The following is a 10,612-nucleotide window of genomic DNA, read 5'->3' as shown; positions in this document are numbered from 1 at the left end:
AGGGGAAGTGGGGGAGGGAGAAGCAGGCCTCCAGCCAAGCAAGGAGCCCAACACAGGGCTTGATTCCAGGACCCTGGGATCATGACCCAAGCAGAAGGCAGATGTTTAACAACTGAGCCACTCAGGCACCCCTATTAAATCCTTTTTAAATTAACCTTTTATTTTGAGATAATTGTAAGTTAGCATGTAGTTGTAAGAAGAAATACAGAGAGAACCCCCCCCCCCCCGCCCCATGTGCCCTTAATCCAGTTTCCCCCAGTGGTCATGTCTGGCGTAACTCTAGGTTGCAATATCACACCAGGATATTGACATTGATACAATCCACTGACCTTATTTAGGTTCCATCAGTTTTACATGCAATCATGTGTGTGTGTGTGTGTGTGTGTGTATTTATCACTTGTGTAGATTCATGTAACCACCACGACAGTCAAGTTACAGAATAATTTTATCACCACAAGGATCCATCATGCTGTCCATTTAATCATATCCAGCTCCCTCCCCACTTCCCCCAGCCTTTTTCTGTTTTCCATTTCTATAATTAGTCATTTCAAAAATATTATATAAATGGAACAATTCACTATGTAACCTTTGGAGAGTAGATTTTTTTCATTCAGCATACGTCCCCTGGGAGCCATCCAAGTTATTGCATATGTTAGTCTTTTATTGTTGCTGTACCAAATTACCACAAATTTAGCCACTTAAAGCAACACATATTTATTATCTTACAGTGCTGAAGGTCAGAAGTCCAGGAACAGCAAGGCTCAATTGCTCAGAAGCTCACAAGGCCAAGGCCTACATTCCTTTCTGGAGGTTCTGGGGATGGAGCAGTTCCAAGTTCTTTTGGGGTTGTTGGCCAAATTCAGTTCTTTGCAATTGTGGGACAGAGGTCCCCATTACTGTGCTGGCTGCTGGCCGGGACCCAGTCTGTGCTCCTAGAGGCTACCTGCATCCCTCTCATGCTGCCCGGGTGGCCCGCCCTCAGCAGCTGCCGATGAGGCCCTCTGACACTCAGAATCTCTCTGACTGGTCTTTATTTTTACTATTTTTAAGTTAAGGAAAAAATATGAAAGCCTGCTTAGGTTTCTTTTTCTTTTTCTTTTCTTTCTTTTTTTTTTTTAGAGAGAGAGGGAGTACAAGTAGGGAGGGGGTGGGTGGAGAGGCAGAGAGAGAATCTTAACCAGGCTCCATGCCCAGCACAGAGCTCCACATGGGGCTCAATCTCACAACCCTGAGGTCATGACCTGAGCTGAAATCAAGAGTCAGACCTATAACTGACTGAGCCACCCAGGCGCCCTGGCCTGCATAGATTTCTAATGTGAGATAAGCTCATGTTCCAAAAAATTCATTAAGAATTCTTAGACAACAACTCCCTATATGAAGACTTTTTCCCTCTTGTTAAACACTGGACAGTTGTTCAGTTGGGGCTATGACTTGAAAACTTAGACAGCCACAGAGGAGAGAGAATTGAGAACGTTCCATAGTCCACCCAAGCCAAGTAGCATCAGAAGGAGTTTTGTAAGAAGTCATTCATTCAGGGCACCTGGGTGGCTCAGTTGGTTAAGCATCTGCCTTTGGCTCAGGTCACGATCCCAGAGTCCTGGGATCAGGTCCTGCACCAGGCTCCCTGCTCAGCGGGGAGTCTGCTTCTCCCTCTCCCTCTGCCCACGCCCACTTGTGCTCTCTCTCTCTCTTTCTCGCTCTCTCAAATAAATAAATTTCTTTTTAAAAAAGAAGTCATTCATTCATTCAACAAATATTTATTTTCTTACGTATTCAATACTCCATACCACATATTGTGACCCTGTTACATACAATCTTTGTCCCAATGGAGGCAAAGCTCAGTGAAAACTCCAGGTCAGTAAATAAGCAAATGCAAAGACACAGCAAGTACAATGCTAGAAGAAGGACAGAGTGCCATCAGCACACACAGGAGGAGTGTTTGAGTCAGGAATCATTTGGATGCAAGTGACAGAAACCCACTAAGGGTAGCAGAAATTGATAATTTAATATAGGGGTAGAGGTAATTCCCAGGAAACCAAATGGGTCGTATATAGAGCTGTCGGAAGAAAGGCAGCTGGTTTCTTGTTCTTCATCTTCCTGAGGCCATGTGCTCTTGAACATTTGTTTCTTTCTGGGCATCTCTTTCATTCTCTGGAGGCTGGCTATTATTATTATTGTTGTTGTTGTTGTTGTCATTATTATGTCTTCATGCACATGGCAGAATATGGATGCCCCACATTGGCAACCCAACTGAGTTTACCTCTCTCCTTATTTCTAGTATGAACTAAAATGGGTTATTATGCTAGATTCCAAACCAAATTCCCAGGAGAGAATCTGACTGGCCTAATTGAGCTCATGTACCCACGTGGGCTGAGAAGACACCTTAAATTAGGTCTATTTCAAGGAATATCAATATCTCTGCTGATTAGGGGATACAGGGAGAATGTCCTAGAGGAAACAGCAACTAACTGAGATGGCAGGAATGATGTTATCAGGAGCTGGGAGAGAGCGTGGCATGTCTGGAGCTTGGGACCGTTGGAACTTCTGTCTAGTGGGTGTGGAGTAGGGGACAGGAGATGAGGAGTTGAGTCTGGAGAGGGAAGAAGAGGCCAGATTAGAAAGGATCTTGAAAGCCATGCAGAGGGGCTGAGTTTTGGCCAGGTGGTCTTCCTTGATACAAACTTTAGTATGAAGAATGTTGTCCCCTCCCCACCAAAGCACCATTGGCACCATTTGTGACTGTATTGACTCCAGTCATATCCTTCGAAAGACTAAATTAGAATGTGTTGCTTTGGTTCACTGCCACATGGCTTTCTCCCCTGTTGTCTTTCTGTAACTGTCCTTGTCTAGGCTTTCTGTGAGCTTTGCTTGAGATGTAGGTATGTAGGACCATGGTTTTGCACAGAGGTGGAAACATGTCTAATTTATATTAGTTTTCTAGTAATGTCCAACATGTCTTTGACTTCTTTGATGTGTGGGAGAAAAAAGCCAAGTCCCTTGATGGAGCCCTCTACTTTTATTCCCAGAAGAGACTATAAATAGCATAAAGGACAAACCAAAGCATTAGAATAATTTATTTATTTCCAGTTTTCCTTCCTTTGAGATTTATCCCCAGGCATGACTTGGAGTCATAATACAACAATTTGGAAAATTCCTAAATTAATAAGAGAAACAAAGCACTAAGAAGAAAAAAAAGAGGAAGAAAAAAAATAAGGACTAGGATAAGGGACCCTAACAGCAGAGATGCCAGTTTAGTGACTTAAACTTGGTTTGTGTGTATTTCATGCAGGACATGCCTGTATTTTGAAACATTTGATGACAGTCCCCACTCCCACCTCATCTGTTAAACTGTACGGTTTTCCCAGAGCATTTCTTTATGTCCGTCAATCGTGACTCCAAGTTGAAAACCTGGAACTGACTCTCTCCCGCTAGATCCCTTTCTTTCATCTGCTTGAATTTTCCTTTTAGTGTTTCTGGTTGCACGTCCTCATTTCTACCATCCAGTAAACCTTGTTTAGAACTGGCTTACTGAATTTCATTCTTCACAGTTGCTGATCATTTTAATTCTGGACTACTTAAGATATGTCACTGGTGTCAGATCAATGAGATTCAGCTTATCTCGAAGAAATCACTTGCAAAGGAATAATCAGTTCATGTGACTTTCTGTGGTGGCTCTTTTCCTTTCAGGGGGCTTGGGCCAAGGACAAAGAAGGCCTATATAGGATGTTTGCTACTTGGAGACAAATTAGAGTATCCTAGGTGGAGGGCATCCTCTGGAGGACAGTATGAATGGCTGTCACCAATTTGTTCCTTGCAACCAGAGGAATACACCCACTGTGGCCCTGACTATCCCCTTTCCTTGTTTCTGAGAGTGGGGCTGAATGCACATTGGGAGGGCTGATTTGGTGCTTGCTCTGGGATTTCTGTCTGTCTCCCTGCTTGAGACATGGAAAATAAGAGTGAACTAATTCTTGGGCAAAATGCCATTCTTCTTTCTTGGTAGATCCCTAGGGGCTACCATCTTTAATAATTCAATACCAAGGTTCACTTTCAGGTTAGAAAATAATTGATTCTTACTGAAATTTTAACTTACCAACTTTAAGAACCTGAATTCAGGACTAAAGGAGTAGAGATGCTTTTTAACTGCACGACTATATGTTGAGGCTCTACTCTATTGCCGTTTTCCTTAGCAAATTTTCTGGTACCAGCTCAAATCTATCACTGAGCTGACTTTTACCCAAACTGGCACTTCATGAATAATTCACACTTATGAAAGTAAGACATGAAAAAATTATTATTTTTGCTACTGACTTGAATAGCCAAGATACTTGTCATCTCTCAACATTAATTTTTGATGGCTTGCTCCTTGGATAACAGAAAATGAAGCCAGAGAGGACTGAAAGAACAAGAAATACTCCTCCTTTTGTGCCTATACAACTCCACTTTTCTCTGACACATAAAAGATCATCTGAGAGAAATGGAACCATGGCACCAAAGGGTGGCAGACCCCCCAAAAGTGAGAATAAAACCAAAATACAATGGATACTTGAACATTAAACAAGACAAGTACTGAATAGAGTCAATGTTTATGAAACTAAATTAAACTTGATGTTTGAAAATCATCAAAGATTTAAAAATTAAATCCTAGTAATATTTCTCAGGAGCTAGAACCAAAAATGAATTCAGGTGACCAGAATTACCTGTAAGAGTTGTACTTTTCAAAACAAGCCCACTCATTTTTAGGGATGGGGCAGAGAACAGACTTTACAACCCTCTGTATTTTCCACACACATTTTACATTAAATGATCTTCCTGAACTAAATGAAACTTATCTGTTAGAATAGTTTTCTTCTTTTGTTCTTTTTATAGAGCTTATGACTATAAGATGTAACTGATGTCAGAAAAAAAATCTGTTTTGTATTGTTCACAGCAACTTTACCCCAAAGAAACTCAGGGGACTTTCCAGATCTAAAGTATATAAGCCAGCACAATTTCTTTATATATTATGAAGAGACATAGTACATAAAACTCATAAATACCTCCCTCACTCATGCACCCAGCTATATTTTCATTTTTTTGATTCATGAGATATAATCTCTCTGCTGTTATGGTTTCAACTGCCTGAAAATAGGAAAGCAATATAAAAACACAACAATAAAATAGAGAGTTTTCCAGTCTTCTAGTTTCTTTATTTAATCAAATCAGACTTAAAATAGATCATTTCACTGGATTAGCTCTTTGTTTAAAGATGTAAATAAATTAATATGTAATTATGTATATGTAATATAGTGTATTGTTTTTTCCTATCCTACAGTAAATTATAGATCTTGCTATGCTGTGGTTTGCATTCATCACCAAGAGTATAACCAAGGAGTTCTTCCTTTGAAGATGAATTTTTCAACTGCAGTGCTAAGAGCATTTCCTTAGGAATAGAGCAGAGAGGAGTCATAGCTTGGAAAAATGATTTGCCAATTTGCAGAATTCACACAAAAGGCAAGATTTTGTGATTTTTCCAAATACATAGTTCCAAGCAGATTCTGTTTTGAAGGTAAGGTAGAGAAGCTGATTAACACCCCTATCTGTGGCATAGTATTCTTAGATATTGTTGTTGCACTGGAAAAATTAGTCTGCTGTTCATGATCAGAATGTGCATCACCCATACTATGAGATCCTTCACTGTACTAGTGACATTCTGGGCTGTCCATGCTGTCCCTTTCTTGAGGCTCTGAGACAAAACATGCTAATGCTTCTCAAACACAGCGTTAGTCCCCTGAGATGAGGAAGAAATAAATATCAGTGTCCTTATTTTCAATAGGGAAACTAGGACAGGAAAAAGTAATTTGTTAGCTAGATCTCTGGCAAAGCAAGAAATAAAAAAAGGAAAGAGAGACAATTTTCCAGCTAATTGGTGTTGAAACTATGTGACTGATGTTTTGAATACCATGAATATGTTTCAGTACTTTGTATTTGCAGTTCTTGTTTTAGTTTTAGGGAGACAGAAGGATTAAAATATTGAACACCCCAATTTTGTAGCTCCATGTTTTAATTGCCAGAGATCCTTAAACTATTGTAGGCTAGAAATTGAATCAGTAGTGGTATTTTAAATCATATATAAATTTCACTGTTTTCAAAATCTAGGAGAAAAAGTATAGTGCTTTCTTTGAAAGAATGTTCTGTGAAAAGGAAAAACATTTATTTGGGGGTTTGTACTTCTGGTTTGCTTTCTTTCATGGGAACAGTAGGATATGTGACAGTCTAGAAGCAGAACTAAATTGGTAGTGACTCAAACTACATGGCATCATTAAACAGGTGTGTCTGACCATCCTAATTAGCAAACTCCAACTTGGAAAATGAAAAATGTGAAAACAATGTGCATAGTTTGCTAAGCTAATAAATAAGAGGGAACAAGGAATGGATCATAGGACTGATTGTAAAACTCTTAAAAGAAAATGTAGGAGCAAATCTTTATGACCTTGAGTTAAGCAATTGTTTCTTAGATATGACACGAAAAGCAAAAGTGACAAAAGAAAAAGATACATCAGTTGAACTTCATCTAAATTTAAATCTTTTTGCCTCAAAGGAAACCATGAAGAAGGTGAACTGATAAACCATAGAATGGAAGAAAATACTTGCAAATTATATATACAATAAAGAACTTGTATTTAAACAATATAAAGAACTCTTAAGTTCAACAGTAAAACTACAAATAACATAATTTACAAATGGGCAAAGGATTTGAAAAGACATTTCTCCAGAGAAGAGACACGAATGGCCAATAAGCCCATGAAAAGAGGCTCAACATCATTAGTCATTACAGAAATGCAAAGCCTGGGTGGCTCAATTGCTTCCAACTCTTGATTTCAGCTCAGGTCATGAACTCAGGATTAGGATCGAGCCCTGCATCCAGCTCCACACCCTGCTTGCACATGCACTCTCTCTCTCTCTAAAAAAAAAAAAAAAAAAAAAAGAATGCAAATCAAAACCATATTGAAATACCACTTCACACCCACTAGAATGGCTAAAATAAAAAAAGATAGACAATAGCGAGTGTTGGCGAGGATGTGGAGAAATTGAAACCCTCAAACATTGGTGGGGAAGTGAAAGGATGCAGCTATTTTGGAAAAACGATGTTGCAATTCCTTAAAATGTTCAACATTGAATTACCATATGACCCAACAATTCTATTCCTCAGTAAATATTCAAGAGAATTTAAAACATATATCCACACAGAACCTTGTATTTGAGTGTTCATAGCATCATTGTTCATAATGTCAGAAATGTCATTGTTCATAATGTCAGAAACTGGAAATGACCCAAATAATCATCAGCTGATGACTGGAAAAACAAAATATAGTACCGCCCTACAATGGAATTGTATCTGGCCACAAAAATAATGTGAAGTACTGATATATAATGCAATATAGATGGACTTTGAAAACATTATGCTAAGTCAAATGAGTGAACACAAAAGGCAGCATACTGTGTAATTCCATTTATATGAAATGTCAAGAATAGGCAAATTCATAGACAGAAAGTATATTAGCCATTGCCAGTGGCTGAGGAGAAGCAAGTATGGGATAATGTTCACTGGTGTGATGAAAACACTCTAAAATTAGTGATGATGAACATACAACTGTAAATATATGAAACTACTCAATTGTACACCTTAAAATGGTGAGTTTTTTATGTGAATTATAATAAGCAGTTATTTTTTTAAACTGTGACCAAGAGTCCAGTTTGAGTGGCTGAAAAGTGGGGCAGAGGAATTGCAAAATAGATATGATCTGATTCCTTACAGGTTGCAGAATCTTTACATTGATTTTTTTTTAGAATGCTCTGTTTTCATATTCTGTGTTCCTCAGTTGGACTTAACCTGGTGTATGCAAAGTATGAGAAGAAAGAGTCATCCTTCCAAGTACCAGGGAAATTGGGCAGTGCTTTCCAAGCACATGACCTGTAGCGGGTCGCTCCATGCACTTTGCATAAGATCATGTTTCAAATCAAGTTGAATTCCCAAAACAAAGAAAATCAGTCAAGGCAACTAGCTAGTTGGATGGACAACTCAAGGCAAAATACTCAAGCAGGGAGCAAATAAAGTTGGTTTCTGCTGTGATTTTATTTTCTTTTATTTTTGTTGCCATAAAAATCACATTCATTCCAAATCGAAGACTGAATTAGTTGCATATAAAGTCATGGATATATTTTTTTTTAGTCATGGATATTTTTATTAAAAATATAGAATCTCACAGATATTAACTACTGTTACATATACATACTGTTGTATGTGTATACATACACACATATATAAACACACACATATATATAAAATATATAACATGTAGTTACATGTGATACATATATATAATATATAACACAGTTATAAACACACACACATGTATAAAATCTTGGTAATTTTTTTTTTTTAAAGATTTTATTTATCTATTCATGAGAGACAGAGAGAGGCAGAGGGAGAAGCAGGCTCCCAAGGAGCAGGAAGCCCGATGCGGGACTTGATCCCAGGACCCTGAGATCATGACCTGAGCCAAAGGCAGACGCTTAACCATCTGAGCCACCCAGGCGCCCGAAAATCTTGGTAATTCTAAGTGAATCATCTGGCGTTGCCTCAGATAAAAAATAATTTTGGTTAAACTGGGGCTAAAAAAGATTTGTTGAGTTTTTCCTTTGGAAAAGCATAATCATTGTTACTTAACCAGAAAAAAGTTATTAATACAACTGCTGAGAATAAATTATCACAAAGATGTCTTAGTTTGTTCTTGTCCCTGTTATAAAATTCTACAAGTCTATGCCCGCATCTTACCTTTTTAGTTTTGTTCCAAGGGAGGAAAAAGAAAAGGTTGAAATTTTTAATCCTGAAGTGACGTTGGCAGAATTTCATAAATTTGGGCAACAGATGGTGTATGGTATTTATGAGCCCAGCTGTTGAATGCTTACAGAGTGACTCATGAACTGATAGCTGTTTACTGAAGGGGAAGAAAGGGCATTATCTTGTTTAAAATGTTGCCATGTTGCAGAGAGAATAGAAATCTCACTCCACTTTGAGCCTGTCTCCTTTCTAGTTTTATTAACAATAGGCATTTTTCTTTCATTCAAATTATTTATCACATTTAATTCTTTTAATATAGCTTCTGTACGCTGTGCCAAATTTTTACTCCAAATGAAAGACAACTGCAATGTGTTTGCATGAATATGTTTTAGCCTATTGCTTTCCATAGGTAAGAAAACATGTCCACATCCATGGATAAATTCATTAGATTGGCTTCTGCATCATATTTGGAATGGAGTACATCAGTGTTTTGGCTTCCTTTAATCAGAAAATGAAAGTAGAGGGGAAAATGAAGAAGCATAATGCTACTAATGGATTTTGAATGTCAACTGGTGATGAGGTATGTGGTGATGGGGTGGGGACAGGGTTTTAGCAACTCTTGGTATTTGCAGTTTGTATGCCAGACATTATACAAGTAATGATGATCTGATTTGAATTTTGACTGTAGCTGGTGACTACTGAAGGTTGCCACATGGCTTGAGAGACAGTAAGATCAGAATTCCTATCTTTATCTGCAGTAAATTAGGACACCAGTTCCCTATCTTGGTTGCATCTCTCAATTCTGGTTTGCTTCTGGTATAGAAAGAGAGAACAGTATTAAGTTTTGAGTGCTCAGGGATTGAGCCCTGCCCCAAATAGCAACTGAAAAAGAAGTTCTACACAAGGACTCCTGGAGAAAGGGAACGTTTCTCCCTCACCCAATAGGTTTTGATTCTCAGCATGGGTAGAAAGCAAACATCACTGTTTTCTAGTGCTTAAAAAGGAGATAATGTAGGATGTGGAGGAGGATTAACTGAGTGGATGTGTGGAAGTCCTCAGCATGGTACATGGCTAAAAGCAAGTGTTCAATAAATGGAAGCTGCATCTATTTTGTTTTAGTTGTTAAAATTAATAAAACAGAGACAGAGCAACCACTCATTGTCATGGAAAAAGCAGTAGGAATAAAGAGACAAAGTATATATAATCCTTGGCTCTACCAACTGGCATTTTATTGACTTCAGAATTAGATGAGTCATTTGATAGATTTCAGAATTACAGAATTTGAGATCTGAAAGGCACCTTATTCATGCATTTATTCAGTGAACATCTATTGAGTACCTGCTGTGTGTTTCAGCTGGAGCTGGAAAGATGACTTAGACCCTGCCCTGCATTCTGGGAGCTGACACTCTAAGGAGAATGACTTAGAAATGATGATACAATGAAGAAGAAAAGCAGTGAGAGGGATATGCAAACTGTGTTAGGGAAGCTTTTGGTGACGGAGACTTAACTTATTGTCAATGAAGATGTGAAGTTCTGGTGTTTAGAGAAAGCTACCTGAATTTGTAAGCAGAACCTTATATAAGTGATGATGATATGATTAGAATTTTTATCTACAGCTGCTTAGAGAGGTAGGTAACTCACCCAGTATCATAATAAGACAGGCTCAGACCTATGGGGGACAGGCAGAGACCAAAGGCCAATGGAAAGGCTTAGTGAGCTGAGGTCAGGAAAGGCCCTGTTCACTGAAGTCAGGTGCATGCATTGGGAGAATAAACCCACCTGCAATAG

Source organism: Leptonychotes weddellii, chromosome 3 (assembly GCF_054177405.1).
Source record: "Leptonychotes weddellii isolate Sample4059 chromosome 3, ASM5417740v2, whole genome shotgun sequence".
NCBI lineage: Eukaryota > Metazoa > Chordata > Mammalia > Carnivora > Phocidae > Leptonychotes > Leptonychotes weddellii.
Note: the sequence above shows the minus strand (reverse complement) of the source record.